Raw genomic sequence first — 17,930 nt, 5'->3', positions numbered from 1 at the left:
GATTAGGCCACACATGGACTATTGTACCCAGATTTGGTCACCTGGTTTTCAGAAGGATGAAGAGATGTTGAAAGGGTCCAAAGGCGAATGACTAAGGTAGTTTCTGACCTCTGGAATGTCGAGTATGAGGAAAGATTGAAAAGATGTAATTTGCAGAGTCTAGTGGAGAGAAGGAAGAGGGGAGATATGATAGAGACCTACAAGTTGGTAAGGGGTTGTCAATGCTGGAGAAGTTTTACAGAGAATAGTGGGAGATCAGGGGAGAATCAGAAGTCATCCCTGGAAACTGTATAAAGAGGGTGTGAGTAGGGGAGCGAGATGCTAGTTTTTTTTCCTGCAGAGTTGTGAATGATTGGAATGCCTTGCCTGAGACTGTGGTGTCTGCAAAGAGTTTGAATGTGTTTAAAACACAGTATGATGAGCTGTGTGTGTGTGTGTGTGTGTGAGATAAAAGGACCTCCCAGATGAGTCTTTGACTCCATGAGGTCTCAGGGTGGTAATAATAATAATAAATAACCAAGTGAAAAAATTTCAGTATCTGTTAATATAAGGGGAAACCCAAGATAAAGAGCAAGTCAAATATCTTTGGTCATCCATTTATAATGAAATGTAAGTGTATAAATTTAGAATAAATTATTGAAAAATATAAACCAATAAATAAAATTCTATGTTACAGTTAATTTCTGGCTATTTGCATTATTAAAATTATTCATAGATGTCAGCAAACATTCTAGCAAATACCGACTAACTGGCAACAATTATAAGAATGTTGCTTTTTTTTTTCACACAGATAGGGAACGCCACAGTAAAAAGAAATATCACTATGGAGCTGACTGTGTTTTAGCAAGGAACTTAAGAATTGCTTTAATATACATAATTAGCAATCCATGGTTAACATTGCATAGATAATTAAATTTTATAAATAAATAAATTTTATAGATAAATGTTTTCTAACACAAGAAATGTAATACATGTAATTTAAAAAACCTAAGAAAATGCAATGTTAAATATCTGTAATACAACTTTAGCTACATCCATCATTCCATTTCAATGGAGAGAAGGCATAATACTAATATCCAAAAAAGGCAATCTAAACAACCAAAAAAATTTGTTTATACATTTTGTTCTTGCAAGAGAAATAACCAAAACAACAACCTCTATGGGTCTCTCCTCTCACCCCTTCCATGCCAATTGTTTCATGGAAGATTTTGAAAAACCAGCTCAACTCAGCCCCTCTCAAATTTTCTATTTGGTTGAGATATGTACATGTCTTTCCTATTTGGTCTCCTTGCCCAGACATATTATGAAAAAGTAAACTAATAAGTCTCATCTTTCTAAACAGTTTGGTCACCCACCTACCTAATGGTAACCCCCACTCAAAACTAGTTACCCTTATCTGCTCCACTAAAGACAAATTTCCTCCCCTCTCAGTTCCATGTCTGTATGGAATTGAATTCAAAAAATAGATCACATGCTTAAATTCGAGTCGCTCTATGTATACGGCTGCATGTTCATGGTTTAGAACTACTGGGCTAAAATTAAATGAAATTAAAATAACAGAAATTATTTAATACAATTAAGGATAACAATTTCCCAAATTTCTGGGATAGTGAGACAGTCGTTCCAATTAAGATCTAAGAAATACGGATCTAAACACCCATGCTTAGATCCATATACACACACACACACACACACACACACACACACACACACACACACACACACACACACACACACTCGGTTCTCTTTTTATGCATATCTTTTTTATGTGGTGCATAACTTCAAAACTTATGCACCATTGTACATAATGAACAGCATGTTGCAGCACATTCTGGCATAACGTAACGTGTAAGCAGTGAATGTCCGTGAAGTTTAATTTTGCATGTAAGTGTTTGTCTTTTCATGATCGTAAGTCTAAATTTTGATACATTTTTATTTTAAAGATTTAATTTGGCCCAAAGAAAAGCAATTTCTTTGGAAATGAAAATTGCAATTTTAAATCGCTTAGCAAAAGGAGATGGATCTACAGCAATTGGTAAACATTTTAATTTAGGCAAATCTACTATAAGAGCAATTAAACAGAATGAAGTCACAATAAGAAAATCTGTTATTTCTGTGGAAAACTAAGTGCCAAACTATCATCGTACTCAAGAGATGCTTTATTAGAAAAAATGGAACAAGCGCTCGTAATTTGGATTCAAGAATTAACTCAAAAGAGAATTCCTATAAGTGGTTATTTAATCAAACAAAAAGCTCTTCAGTTTTATGAACAGATGAAGCAACTGGAGCCATCTACTTCCACTTCCCAGGCTGATAAAGAATTTTCGGCTAGCAAAGGATGGCTAACAGTGTTTGTTTAAAAGGAATGCACTTCATAACGTGAAGATTACAGGCACCGGTTGCAGCAGCAGCCGATGAAGAAAAAGCCAAAAATTTTTCAAGAGAAGTTAGCCAAAATTATTTAAGATGGTGGATATTGTCCCAATCAAGTGTTTAACGCTGACGAAACAGGATTGTTTTGGAAGAAAATGCCTAGTCAAACTAGTTAAACTCGCAAAGTCTCGGAAAAAAGCAACTTGGTTTAAAGCAAGCAAAGATCAAGAAGCTGTTACTTTGTAGCAATGCATCAGGGGATTGAATGTTGAAACCCCTCCTAGTAAATCAATCTCTAAGACCACGATGGCTAATGCAAAGGCCTGGGTAACAACTGTAGTATTTACTGAATGGTTCTATAATTGCACCAGAAATGGAAACATATGAAGCAAAAAGCTCTTGATTTTAAAGTTTTATTAATTGTTGAGAATTCACCAAGTCATCCGCATTTAGAACATCCAAATGTGCAAGTAGTGTTTTTTCCACCCAATACAACAAGCATTATTCAGCCATTATATCAAGGCATAATTGTTACTTTTAAAAACTATTGCGTTAAGCACACTTCTCAATTTATATTGGATAAACTAGAAAATGAATAATTAACAGTAACTGACGTTTGGAAAAATTTTTGGACTGCTTAAATCATGTTGCATCTGCTATCGCTGAAATAAGACCACAAACTTTAAATGCCTGCTGGAAAGCAGCTTGGCCTGGATGTGTTGCAAACAGTGCAACCATTCAGACATCCACGTTATCAGCAGAAATCATTACTTTGGCACATTAAATTGGTGGAAAAGGTTTGGATACATTTAGCTAAAACGATGTAGACAAATTGCTTGTGGATAATGCCTTAAGTGACAAAGTATTATTGGATATCGATTAACTTTAGATATCTTCTTCGAAGATCCAGAAAACGATAGTAAAGTGGAAGAAAAACCTGTCCTCCCCCCTCACTGCAGATAATTCGAGAAGGTCTTGAACTGTACAATTAGAAAATCATTTTCTTGTTAATGACGCAAATTCTGAACGAGCCTTTAAATTCCAACTTGACCCAAAGAACTGTATGTCTGGATATCGCGAGCTGTATAAAAAATTAGTAAAATCATCATCGCAAAGTTAAATCACTGATTACATTGTCAGAAGTAAAAAATCAGCACAGAACGAGGGTGAAGCCAATTCTGTTTGTGAAGAACCATTGCCTTTTACCATATAGAAAGTGATTTCGAACCAGTTCACAAATGTTGCCGAATATTGTCTAATAGCAACGACAATTCTGATGAAAAAATGTAAAAAAAAAAAAAAAAAAAATTGTTACTTTTCATTAAAATTAAATGAATAAAGCTTTAAAAAACTTAGGCATTCATTCTTATTTTCCTGAATTTTTATAAACTTTTTTATGCGATTTTAGGTTTTTTTAATTCATTGCTTCGATTTTATGCGGTTTTAGAAAATTATGGAACATATCCCTAATTTTTCAACATAAGTTAGGTCTTTATTGTGCGATTTTTTATATACGGTTTTCTGTGGAACATATCTACCGCATAAAAAGAGATCTGACTGTGTGTGTGTGTGTGTAGTAGCTTAGCATTTTGCTATTGGATCCTATGGTTAGCATTTTCGATCATGTTGTGCAAGGCCAGATTTCTGAGGTTTAATAAAACAGATGCGGTCTTGATGTTACATTTATAGATCTTCCTGTTTGTCCATAGTAAGACAAGTTACGTGGTAAATTGTATATACCATGTAGCATCATTGGTCTTTTGGAGAAGATAGCAAGTTTTTAATTTGGTTGATAGGTTGGTTTATAAGTAACAATGAATTGATATTTTTTTATATTTTTTGCCACATGTTCAGAGATGCCTTTCCTGTGGGGTTCTTGTCTGGGTTAATTTGTTGGGGTAGTTAATTATTTTTTTGGGTTATTTTTAGTAAGGCTGTTTCTTTGATAATTTGCAATTCTTGTTTTAGAGATCTTCAGAAGAAGAAATCGTGTGCACTCTGGATAAAGATTTTATGATGCCACATTTTTGAGATGGATGGTGAGCTGATGTATTATGGATATAACGATCTGAAAAGTTGGTTTTCGGTAGACAAGTGGAAATGGATTGATCTTGTTTTTTTGCTGGATGTGTACATCAAGAAAGGAAATACCTTTTGATGATTCTTTTTCTAGTGAGAACTTGATACGAGGATGCAGGGTGTTGCTTTTCTGTAGAAATGAGTAGAGTTCTGGTTTTATGCGACTCCAATCTGCAGAAACATCATCAACATAGCATAGCCTAGCATATATTACAAGTTACAAGTTTGTCCATAGTAAGACAAGTTACACATACATGGTATGTGTAACTTGTCTTACTATGGACAAACAGGAAGATCTATAAATAAACGTATCTCTGAACATCAAGATCACATCCGTTTTATCAAACCTCACAAATCTGGCCACTGCACAACATGGCATCAAAAATACTAACAACAGGATCCAATGGCAAAACACTAAGCCACTACAAGATCCATATATAAAACGCTCATGTTTACATAAAGAAAGTGTTAAAGCCTTACTTCACAGACCTAATGTTAATTGGAATGACTGTCTCACTATTTCAAAGGTTTTGGAAATTGTCATCCTCAATTGTATTAAATAATTAATCTATTATATTTTAAATTTCAATCCAGCAGTTCTAATCCATGAGAATGTATATATAGAGGGATTTCAATTAAGAATGCACACTACTGTTTTTTGAATTCCTATTGTTCGATAATTGTACTGATGATGTCTTAAGATACATAAGATGAAATATTTATGTAATAAAAAAAGTTATTTACTGTGGCATGTGTTATTCTATAGTTATAGTATTACTTGTTTTTGCAAGTTGGCCTACTACAGACAGGAAGATCAGCTACCATCTGAATGGAAGGACATAAAAATACATCTGCAGTCATGATCAATCTGGCCTTGAAAGACCATGATCTGGATACAGCTCATAAAACCATGGAAAATTACCATGCTAAATCACAGTAAATTTAAAAGAGAAAGGCTGTTTTTAGAATATGCTGCTGCTCTTAAAAATCAGTTTCATTTAAATAAATACGGTTGCATAAAACTTTCCAAAATTTGGGAAACAAATACTTCAAGATCCCAGTTTACATCCTAGGCCACCAACTGGTGTCCATAACTTAGTCTTTCTTCCACATGTTTCAGTTCGTGCTGTGTGTTACAAGTCTCATTTTGTACTCCCTGACGATATCACTGTAACAGAGATGAAATATTGGAAGCATTAAATACTTCTTTTAATTGTTTCCTAATGCTATTTCACTCCATTAAATTTTTATCATGACAGTTTTCCTATCACTGCTAGAGTTCTCCATGGACTGGTACCATATTTTTATTAGCCTTGAGCATGTTTTCAGACAGTAAATTGATGTGGTATTTATTTTCACTTGGATAAAGGATGAAACTAATAATAATTTCTTGGCATCTTTAATTTATAGTATAACCAAGTGAAAAATCTTGAAACACTAAGCTTGTCTATGGTCCACACAAACAATCAACAGTATGAAATTTTACCACATGGACATCAGTAGCCTGGATACCAATTACTTAGTGTTCAAGAATATGGATTCTGCCATTTCTCATCCAACAGATGTAATCAACCTTACCCACCTTTGGATGCAAGCTACAGAACAGGTTGGAGAAACTCAAGTGGTCATCCTTGATATTTTTAAGGCATTTAATTTACTATCATGGCATGGCCTTAAGCTACTACATTACTACTTCTCCTCCTCTTCCTCCCATCATTCACTGCAGAGATCAAGGTGGATCTTGATTTGATGCTACCAAAATGCAATCCTGTCTCACTTCCCAGAAAATAAGTTCACACCTCACCATTCCTCATGACAATATTCTGCTTGCTATCCAGGATCAGCTTTCTCTTGTTGAGTGAACTTTCACATCCTAGTACAAGCACATCAGGTCCACAGCCTCTTCAGTCTCCAGTTTCAGATTTTTAAATCAATATTATCGTATCCCAGAACTTTGTGCTTTCACTTACTGTTATACATAAATGATATGGTGATCATCCTTGATATTTTCAAGGCATTTAATTCACTATCATGGCCTGCCCTTCTTAACTACTACGTTACTACTCCTCCTTCCCTTCCTCCCATCATTCACTGAAGAGATCAAGGTGGATAGTTTCAGATTTTTAAATCAATATTGTATCCCAGAACTCTGTGCTTCCACTTACTGTTATACATAAATGATTTTTTTCTCTTGATCCCAAAGATGTAATCCCATCCATAGCCATACTGATAACAGCACTCTCAAATCCTTTCGTTATTAAAGCCTAATAACACTCAGGTAATTCTTGCTTCAATATCTTTAACCTATGCTCCAAACACTGACTTTGTCATTCACAAGGGGAATAAGAATAACCTGGTCAATTTCGATGCTACCAAAATGCAATCCTGTCTCACTTCCCAGAAAATAAGTTCACACCTCACCATTCCTCTTGACAATATTCTGCTTGCTAGCCAGGATCAGCTTTCTCTTGTTGAGTGAACTTTCAGATCCTAGTACAAGCACATTAGGTCCACAGGCCTCTTCAGTCTCCAAAGAGCTTGGTATTCTTTTCTCATCTAAACAGTACTTTCCTTACTGTCACTATAAAGTGAAAATCTGCTCAATCTAAGAATACAGCTCCCACATTTGGGAAGGTGCAAGACCTCACTCAGAATGTTTTATTGCATTCAGAAGAGAACAGTTTGCTTTAATGGTAACCCCATCTCACTGGCTTTCTCTGGTTGCTTTCCCAATATGGCCTTTCTATAAGTATTCTAATGAGCTGGCCAATACCATCCCTCCACTTTTCTCTAATCACATATGAACACAAGCAGCTGGATGGACAACACACACAGGTCAGCTCCATACTTACTGAACCAAGTTGTCATACTCCTTCATTCCCTACACTTCTGCTCTTTGGAAGCCTTCTCAACATTCCCAAATGATTACAACCCTCAAGTCATAAATCCCTTTCTATTTTCTAACCACTTGCCCACACACATGGCACTGTGTCATAGGTCTTGGGCCTTTCACATGTAAGTGTAAGGTATATATGTGTATGTAAACAACTCTGCTTGGAGACAAGTTAATCAGCAAACACCAGTATAGATTCCTCTGCAACCCAATGGCTAACCTCTTAGCCTACATCACCCACCAATGGACATGTGCAGTGGAAAGGTTTGTAGAAATGTGTTGACATTTCCAGAACCTTTGATCACATTTACCTGCCATCCTCCCTTCTCTTTCTCTGATTGTTCACTGTCATGGTGGATGGATCCTTCCAATCTTTGCCACCAATGCAGGAGTGCCTCAGGACTGTTCTACCGTCTTTCTTATATACATAAATGACCTCTCAAGCACCACTAATTGTATCCATAATTTTACTGATAATAGTACACAAGGTTTGTAGAAATGTGTTGACATTTCCAGAACCTTTGATCACATTTACCTGCCATCCTCCCTTCTCTTTCTCTGATTGTTCACTGTCATGGTGGATGGATCCTTCCAATCTTTGCCACCAATGCAGGAGTGCCTCAGGACTGTTCTACCCTCTTTCTTATATACATAAATGACCTCTCAAGCACCACTAATTGTATCCATAACTTTACTGATAATAGTACACTTATTCTGACACTCAACAAATAATGAAGTGCTCAGAAATCAAGCTTCAAGATCAAGTGTCTGGTGGGCCAAGTGGACAGTATACTTGCTCTCCAACAAGTGTTATGGATTAGATTAAGGTCCCACCTGGCCATGGATGTTTGAAAGCATTTGCTCTAAATGAGCATGATAGCTCCGAATTTTATCAGGCTTGTCATCATCAAATTCCTGCCATGTACCCTCAAAGGGTGTACAGGATATGACAGTACTACATGAAAAAATTACATCATTACTAACTTCCTATCTACAATTTTCCTCCAAATCAGCCTGTTACTTGTCAAGACTCCAACATTATCAGATCTTATATTTCTATCATCTAAGGCACTTTGTACCCTATCAATCCACCTATATCTTGGTCTTCCTCTGGGTCGTTTTCCTGCAACTTGGCAGAGAACACTTGTTTTGCTAATCTTTCCTCTCCCATTCTATTTAAATGACCATACCACCTGAGATTAGCTGTGCTAATGCATTCCTGGATGCTGACAATGTCAAGTTCTTTCCTAATATCCTCATTTTTAATATGATATTGCCATTGATGCCATCTGTTCATGCCACTAATCTTTCTCAGGACTCTCATATCTGCGGTCTCTAGTCTTTGGTCAAGTGTTTTACTTCTGACCCAGCTCTCAGATCCATAAGTTAAAACTGGTTTGAACACCGTCTTGTATACAGCTAATTTAGTGTTCTGACTAATTTCTCTCTTATTCCATATGAATTTATTCAATTGACTTCCCACCATACCAGCTTTGCTGATTCTGTTGTCTATTTCTAAATTTAATTTATGATCTTCAGTAAAAATCGTGCCTAAGTAGCTGAAATGTTTTACTTGTTCCACAGGTTCTCCATTCACAACACAGTTGACATTTTCAATGATTCTGCCTATTTTCATTGTCTTTGTCTTTTTATTGCTGACCTTCATACTATATCTATTACAACGGCTATTCAATTTAGTCAGAGAATCTTGCCGACTTGTAGTGGATTTATTTAGAAGTATAACATTATCCGCATAAAGCAAAGAGCTGACATTAACATTTGAAATTTTCATATCAGGTTTAATACCACTTTCCTTCATAATGTGATCCATATAGGTAATGAATAACAGAGGGGATAATGTACATCCTTGTCTCACACCAGATTTAACATTAAACCATCTTCCTGTACTTCCTTCAATTCTAACTGCTGACTTACAACTCAAATAAAGACTAAGTATTGCTTGATATAATGCCCCATTGACACCATATAACTGCAGCGTATTGAATAGCTTCTCTCTTGGCACCTTGTCATATGCCTTTTCCAAATCGACAAAACTTAAATACAGATCTTTGTTATATTCCCATGCTTTCTCGACTATTTGTCATAAAGTGAAGATCTGATCCTGACAGCCACTATTTGGCCTGAATCCAGCTTGTTCTTCACCAAGCTTTTCTTCCACAATTCTTCTCAACCGTTTCTCAAGTATACTTGCATAGATCTTGCCAGGAACACTCAGTAGGGAAATACCTCTGTAATTCTCACATTCAGTTTTATTTCTCTTTTTATATATGGGTACTATGAGAGCTCTACTCCAATCATCGGGAATTCGTCCCTCTGTCCAGGCTTTCTGAACTATGCAGTGCAGCCACTGTAAGACTTTTCTACCACCATACTTCAGCATTTCTGGTCGAATATCATCTACTCCTGCTGCCTTTCCACATTTCAAGCCTTTGATGGCTTTTTCTACTTCAAGTATGGATATGTATTCCTGACTGCATGCCTGGTCAGTATTTTTTTATCACTATGCTGTCATCACTGCTTGTTTCATTTAGCAGTTTTTCAAAGTAATTACTCCATAATTCAAGGATATCTTTTTCTCCTGTTTTCATGTCACCTTTATCATCTCTAACTCCTTTTACAGCACTCTTTCCTCCATTCCTAAGCTTCTTCAACAACCTCCAGAATATTTTGCCACCTTTTTGATATTTATTTTCTATATTCTTGCCAAAGTCATTCCCATGACTTTTGTTTAGCTAGTTTTACACACTGTTTAGCTTTCTTACATTTGTCTCTGTATTCTGTAAGAGTAAAAGCTGACTTATTTGCCAGGAACTTTTGATATGCTTTCTTCTTTTCCTTCACTGCCTCTTTAACTTCCTGTGTCCACCAGGGAGTTCTGATTTTTTTATCCTTGCACACAACCTCGCCACATGCCTCTCTGGAAGAATCAATCAATGTTTTCTTCAGAGTTCGCCACTGAATCTGCAAGGTTTGGTTCCTGTTCTGAAACTCTTATTTTCTTTTCAATAATCTTTCTGTATTTTAGTCTACAGTTCACATCTGAGAGCTGCTCAACATTTATTCGCTTTAAAACTTTCTTACATGTTATTCTCTTCAATACGAAATTCAATTTTATCCTGCTCAAGACTGAACAGTGATCACTTCCAATTTCAAATCCCCTGTACACTCTGGTGTCTTGCACCAGGGAGAAAACATCACTATCAACAATAACATAGTCAATGAGACTTCTTATTCCTAGCCTCTTCTCTCCATGTGAATTTGTGCATATTTTTATGTTGGAACATGGTGTTAGTAATAACCAGTCCATGTCCTGAGCAGAAATCCAAGAGATATTTGCCATTATTATTAGCTTTGCTCTTTTCTCCAAATTTTCCCAAAATATTTTTTGTATGTCTCACAATCATTTCCTACTCTGCTATTTTAGATCCCCATTGCTGACAATTGACATTGTCAGCATCCAGGAATGCGTTAGCAGAGCTAATCTCAGATGGTATGGTCACTTAAATAGAATGGGAGAGGAAAGATTAGCAAAACAAGTGTTCTCTGCCAGGTTGGCAGGAAAACGACCCAGAGGAAGACCAAGATATAGGTGGATTGATACGGTACAAAGTGCCTTAGACGATAGAAATATAAGATCTGATAATGTTGGAGTCTTGACAAGTAACAGACTGATTTGGAGGAAAATTGTAGATAGGAAGTTAGTAATGATGTAATTTTTTCATGTAGTACTGTCATATCCTGTACACCCCTTGAGGGTACATGGCAGGAATTTGATGATGATGATGATGATGATGAACAAGGGCCAAGTTTTCCTTTTTCATTGTGTCAGTTGTTTTTTCTAAAGCCTCAAAAAATTCCTCCATTTCTACCTTAGTAGAACCTTTTGTGGGACCATAGGCACAAATAAGTCTCATTATCCAGTTCCCCATTCTCATATTTGCCCACATTACTCTACTTGAGACTGACTGCCATTCAAGAAGATTAGCCTCATATTTTGTGTTGAATACTATGGCTACTCCTTTTCTTTATTGTCATTGCCTGAATATAACATTTTGTATTTATTGCTCAGAAAGATCACACCAGTTTTGGTCTTTTTTGTTTCAGTCACCCCTATTAAGTCGATCTGGTACTTATCTAATTCCTCAGCTAGCTCCATTTCTTTGCCATTCAGGCTTCTTACGTTGATAGTACCAATCTTTAACTCTGGTGATGTTGAGTTGGGGTTTGTTTTCAGATTTGTTTCAGTAGCTGACTTTTCGCTGTTCGCCCTGGTTCCCTGGCGAAAACAACGGGATCCTTGTTTAACCGGGCGACGCCGCCGGCATGAAATTTTGTCATGTTGTACCATCATTTTTTATTTTGGTTTAACCAATAAGAATACAATTTGGTCGGCTAAATCCCAAATTGCCAGCCCATCCTCGTTCGTTCAGTATCCAAGTAGATACCCAACAGGGTGCACCACGAGAAGGTGAGGATTGGACATTAGGTCAGAAGGTCAGAAACCCTTAAGAGAAAAAAAAAAAAAAATGAAAGTAATGCCTTAAACCTTGTTATCCTCGATGCATTGGTCGAGGATAACCTGACCATTCTCAATGCCAGAAACCATGAATTTATACTCATGATAGAAATTTAAAGTGAAACAGCACTGAGAAGATTAAAATATTCAATTCTTCCAATATTTCATCTGTTAGAAACATCTCCACACCTGAACACCCATAAATGCTACTGATTCCCCTGGCTATAAATTATCCAAAGCAAAATCATCCTACTGCTCTTACTGATCATACAAATTCTTCCCATTTTAAAACTTCTACTGGAAATTAATTATTAATACTTTTTATTTGTGTGAGGTTCCTCCATTCCTCCACCATCCCTTAAGACTGGTTGAGCCCTCCTAGCGAGGAATTATGTAGTTTATGACTAATCAGTGTGCTCATGGGCCAGTTTTCCTGTTCTGATGGATAAAAAATCCAAGTTTCTGGGTGAAAAAAAAACACTACTTCTGTATGAGACCGGCTAACTCACCTTTAGTCGAAAGAAACCAGATAAAGATTCCTCACATCATGGACGGGGATCGAACCCAGGTCTTTCCAACCAAAGGGCTTCATCCATACCGACTGAGCTACAGAGGCTCACATTAATAATACTGATATGGTGAGCTTTGACATCACCTCATTGTTCAACATTCCCTTTTACCTTTTTTTATTACCTTTTAAAGTTTTTCTCTCCTGATATTACAGGAGGAAAAACTTTTCCTTTGCTATCCATCTGGATACAAGTCTTTCAAGAACATAATTTATAAACAGGGGGTATTTCTATAGGTTCTGCCTCTCACCCCACCCCCTTTGCAAATTTTTTATGGAAGATTTTGAAAGATAAGCTCTTAACTTCTCAAACCTACCTAGCTAAAACATGTGGATGTGTTTTTCTTTTTTTTTTACTTAGCTTCATGGTCTATACACATTACTCCTTCCTGTCACACTTCAGTCTTCACCCTAGAATCCAATTTACAATGGAAAAGGAAACTGATAAGTCAAGCCTTTCCAGACATCTTGAACATGCCTACCTGATAACCTATCCATTTCAGTATACAGGAAACCCACTCACACAGGCAGATGCATTCAAACTTTCCCATCACCTCTCCAACAATATCATATCATTAAAACTAACCAACAGAGCTTAAAACCTTTGTTTCAATGAGGTCTCTCTTGCAGCAGTCTAATGACTACAGTTCCAACATTATCAAAAAGATAATCCTTTCCCAATTTACAACCTTCTCTTCAGAAAGATTTTAGTAATGCAATCATCTCCTGTCTGAGGCATATCAGAAAAAACAGCCAGAATCGTAAAACTAAACAACCTTTGCACAACTTTCAAGTCCCATTTGAAACTAGCTCCCTTTTTCTACTTCACTAAGGACAAACTCCCTTCTCTGTTACCTGGTGTGTAATTCCTTTCCTGCAACTTGGCCTATTATGGACAGATAGCAAGATCAGCCACCATCTGCATGCAAGAACAAAAAATATATAAAATACTGCAATCATGACTATGGTCAATTGTGCCTTTCTAGACCATGGATACAGCAAATAGAATCAATTGAAAAAAGACTACCATGCTACACTGCAGGAAATTTAGAAGAGAAATGTTTTAGAATCAGTTGCTCTCAAATCAGCCTAATTTGAATAAACATGGCTGCATAAAACTTCCCAAAAGATGGGAAACACTATTACTTCAAGATCCCAGTTTACATCCTAAGCCACCAACAGGTGCCCATTTATAGTTAGGACTAGTTTTTTGTCCATGTGTTTCACTTGCTTTTGTTTTGCCATTGTGTGTACGCACATGGGCATTAATATAAGACTGTCTCATTGTAGTCTCTGAAGATGTCTCTGTAATAGATGAAATATTGGAAGCATAAGTATTTTAAAATCGTTTTGCAATGCGATTTCACTCTGTTAAACTTCTATCATAACTTCTTGATTATAAAATAATGCCTTTTAAAAAAGTAGGCAATTTTTTTCAAGATGCTATTTTCAGCAAGCTATTAATTGTGCAAATCCCAAATCTACCCATCCTTAGAAGACAGTTTACATGCCTATGGTGGTGTACCAAAAAATTCTCAATGCCATCGAGAGAAGAATTCAGCTCTAGATGATTCTCCTTCCAGACCTCTCTCACAAATGTATTGTTTCAGCTGTCTCATGTACTTCCATAGTTACTGCTCCATTCCTCCACTTTCTGTCAAGCCAGTTAAAACAAGCAGTGGCTGTCCAACATCCAATTTCGGTACAAATGCAAACACAGACCCTGTTTCTCATTTATTTCGAGCAACTCTATCCTCTGAAAACCTTCAATATTTCCCAACAACTATAACATCCAGCTCTTGAAAAAAAAAAAAAAAATTTCAATGCATTTCTTTTTCAATCCTTACCTGCACCACACAAAGCACTGATGTACAAAAGAATTTTTTGCCTTGTGTACGGGATAAATATAATAGACTAACACAAGGTGGCTAATGAAATAAAAAAGATCCCATTAGCTACCTTGACACTGATATGCAGATGATCAGGTACTTTTGGCCAATAATGTAGAACTGCAATATTCTGTACAGCACTTAAATCTCATTGCTTGTGGGGAGGGGGGGGGGTTAATCTGAAGATATTAAACTATGAAAACTAAAATTATGATCTTTCAAGAAAAGGAAGCCAATTAAAACTGAAATATATACTGGTAATACAATCCTTTAGCAATCAGTGACAGCAAACTAATTTTCACTCCAACTACATCTGTCTTCAAAGTATTCCCATACGTCTATAAGCTGCAACTCTTCAATGAAAATGTCAAACTTCTCAATCCTCACCTGAGACCCACAACAGAATACAGAAGCATACAAAAACTTACACAACCAATGTTTACCTACACACTGACGTCTGGACTATCAAAAAAGTGGCTTACATCAGCTGAAATGAGTGTCAACTGAACAGATGAATAAAATATGAAACTTATAATACAATATATCTAGTAATACAGACAAAAAGGTTGTAGTTTATAAATAGAAATGACAGGACCGACTAGACTATCTTACCAACCAGATTCTTTAATACATCCCTAGAAAAAGACCAAGTGATTATATAGGTATTGATCGTATACACAAATGGTCAGAGATCTATAAGCATATCAGTGCCATGTGGGATGCCGATGAGACTGAAATAGAAGGGTTTTTATTTTTGAATAGATACAAGTTGCAACTGTTTAGGAATATTTCATGAAGAAGGCTGTTCCAGAGGACAGGTGGATAAAATAAATGAGGAAGAGAAGGAGATGGCTTGAGATAAAGTGCCATTAAAATTTTTCATAGCACTTCTACAAAGCAGCTGAAAGATTATGAAAATGCACAATTCAATTCTGGTCACCATGAGATATCTTTATATGGGCCTTTTCAAATAAAAAGGAGTCTACCAATCTCATGAAATCAGGCAACAGTGTTTTTTCTTCAGGAAACTTGCATTTTTCATTCTGCAAAACACTCCACACACGATTAACAGAAACAATATGAGTAAGGATGGCAGATTGCACAATGTTATAGTGATTACAATAATTATGTTGGGTAAATTTGATGACATTCCTGTATATCTTGCTCTTTTTTTTTTTCCCAGATGGATACTATGAGTTCAATCCAAGTCATCCAGAATTCATCATAGAACACTGGTAGAATCACTGTTAATGCAAGAAGTGTAAATGATTTCATCGGTCAATATGACAGACATGATGCTAGTTAAGTGGGTTCTCCCATGAGTCTACTGACTCCATGGAGGTTACTGTAATATTAGAAATTTTTTGTCAAAAAAAAAATCTCGTGTCTGAAAACAAATCCAGGAAATCTATGGGTTTTTTTTTCAACGTTTTATTTGAAACAAAATCAATCCATAGAAACAGTAGTAGAATCTGAAGAAAATAAATAATATACGGTAAAAAATGTGGAGATTAAAAGAAACCCCTCTTAAGAAAATTCAAACAAATGCATTTGAAAAAATAAAATAAAAAAAAAATAGGGAAAAAAAATCAATTTTAAGTGTTCTGCTTAAATATATATTTCGGCTTCAGTATATTCTAGCACTCGAGATTTTGACTGCACTGTTAGAAACTATTAAAAGCACTTCTACGACAAATACCGAAAGATAATCGTTAATCTTCTCTCGCCGGTCTGCAGAATGAAAAATCATACCTACATTTAAAAAGCATCGCTAATTTTGTGCATAATACTTCTCCAGATATCGAATAATCTTACTCTAAATTTCCTTTTAGTTGTAAACCCATATATACAATACAGAAAGTTTACTTGTTTAATCCACACATTATTCGTGCAATCAAACTGCTAATTAACAATCCATTCTAATCCACACCACTTCAAAACCAAATGGAAGAAAAAGGATCAGAAAAACCATAGTATATACATTCTTATCCCAAGCCCTTTATTATCTTTTATAAGATATCAAAAACATAAAAGATTTTAAAAACATACATATAAAATTCACACTTACGTTTAAGTCAAAATGACACGAAACGTTGTGCACACTCCAAAACCTAAAACACACGTTTTCCGTATAGATAAAAGAAAAACTCGAACCAGACACACTTTATTGGAATAAAATTATCAGCAAAATTAATCGCTTTAATCAGCCCAATACGATTGAAAATAGAAAATCATTAAAAATATTATAGGTATTATTTCGGGGAAAATTCCCATGTTACTCCTCTAAAAATAAACTATTATTTTAATTACTAATATAACCTACTTTCGTTTAGGAGTGTCCCTTTTTTTACTATCTCATTGGCTCATTACCCAAAAATATAGGTGTTATTTCGGAGAAAATTCCCATGTTACTCCTCTAAAAATAAACTATTATTTTAATTGCGAATATAACCTACTTTCGTTTAGGAGTGTCCCTTTTTTTACTATCTCATTGGCTCTTTACCCAAAAATCTAGGGCATTACTGAAGAGTTATAACTAATATATGAAGAATAAAAAATAGGAGAAATTTTGGACATGGCTTTGTTGTTTTCTGTCTCCTTATTCCGGCGATGTACCTTCATATGCTCTTAAGCTGTTAAAGGAATGGGGGAAGGGGGTATGAAGCAAAGAGGGGAAATTATTTGAAAAAACCCGGGTGTTTAATATATATATAGCAGTGGCGTAGCTAGAGGGGGCAGAGGGACGGTCCTCCCCGGGCGGCACTTTGAACCTTTTTGAACTTTTACAGTTAATTCTAAAATAGTCTCGAGAACTCAATTCCAAATATTGTAATGCTGCTGCGAATTTTCCTCAGCATGCGAATTTTCAACACTCATTGCTGTGAGTGTTGATAATTGTGAGAGAAGTTTTTCTAAATAAAATTCATTCAGAATTACCAACATTACTATGAAATAGACTTCGCCAATGTCATCGATTATTTTGCTAACAGAAAAGCAAGCAATATGACATCTTAGAATGTTGAAATTAAAGTTTACTTCAAAAATAAATATAGCGTTTAATTTATTTCCCTATACGTCGTTTTGAATTTCTGTACTTTTTGGTGTGTATTGAGAGGGGCAGCAAACTCAGGGATCGCACCAGGTGGAAAAAGCACAGGCTACACCACTGATGTATATTATTATTATTATTATTATTGAGCCTGAGTAGCTCAGTGGATGTGGCGTTTGCACACCACCGCGATAGGCCGCACGAAGGAAGTCTTGGTTTCGAGTCTAGTCGGCGACTAGAGGAAATTTTTCTAAGCCTTTTTTCGACCGGTTCCCGAGTTAGTCGATCTCTGGCACGGGCAAGCAGGTTTTTCCTCCCGGAAACTCGGGTTTTTCGTCCTGTAAACTCAAGAAAATCGACCGTAGAACCCACATTATTTCAGACATTAAATATATTGTGTTAGGGTTAGAGACCACGAGATGGCGGCACATTTGAGCCGTCTCTCTTCACTGCGTACCGCTTAATTAGTGATAGCCTTGGGCCATCTGTCTCTGATTGGGTACCAGTGGAGATTGAACTGCCCACTCAGTCTCCAAAAGTTA

At 36.1% G+C, this 17,930-nt stretch overlaps 1 protein-coding gene across 1 annotated transcript in view; it reads right to left on the bottom strand.

The window, feature by feature from the left end:
* LOC150102098 (large ribosomal subunit protein P2-like) overlaps positions 1-16,517 on the bottom strand; it is a 61,301-nt gene extending 44,784 nt beyond the window's left edge. The window contains exon 1 of the mRNA XM_090400420.1: positions 16,408-16,517. The gene's annotated coding sequence lies outside the window, so the exon portion shown is untranslated. The remainder of the gene's footprint in view (positions 1-16,407) is intronic.
* Positions 16,518-17,930: the final 1,413 nt, after the last annotated feature.

This window comes from Typopeltis vanoorti, chromosome 11, assembly GCF_054136105.1.
Source record: "Typopeltis vanoorti isolate ZY-2024b chromosome 11, IOZ_Tvanoo_1.0, whole genome shotgun sequence".
Lineage (NCBI taxonomy): Eukaryota > Metazoa > Arthropoda > Arachnida > Uropygi > Thelyphonidae > Typopeltis > Typopeltis vanoorti.
Note: the sequence above shows the minus strand (reverse complement) of the source record. Positions and strands in the feature narration are given on the sequence as shown.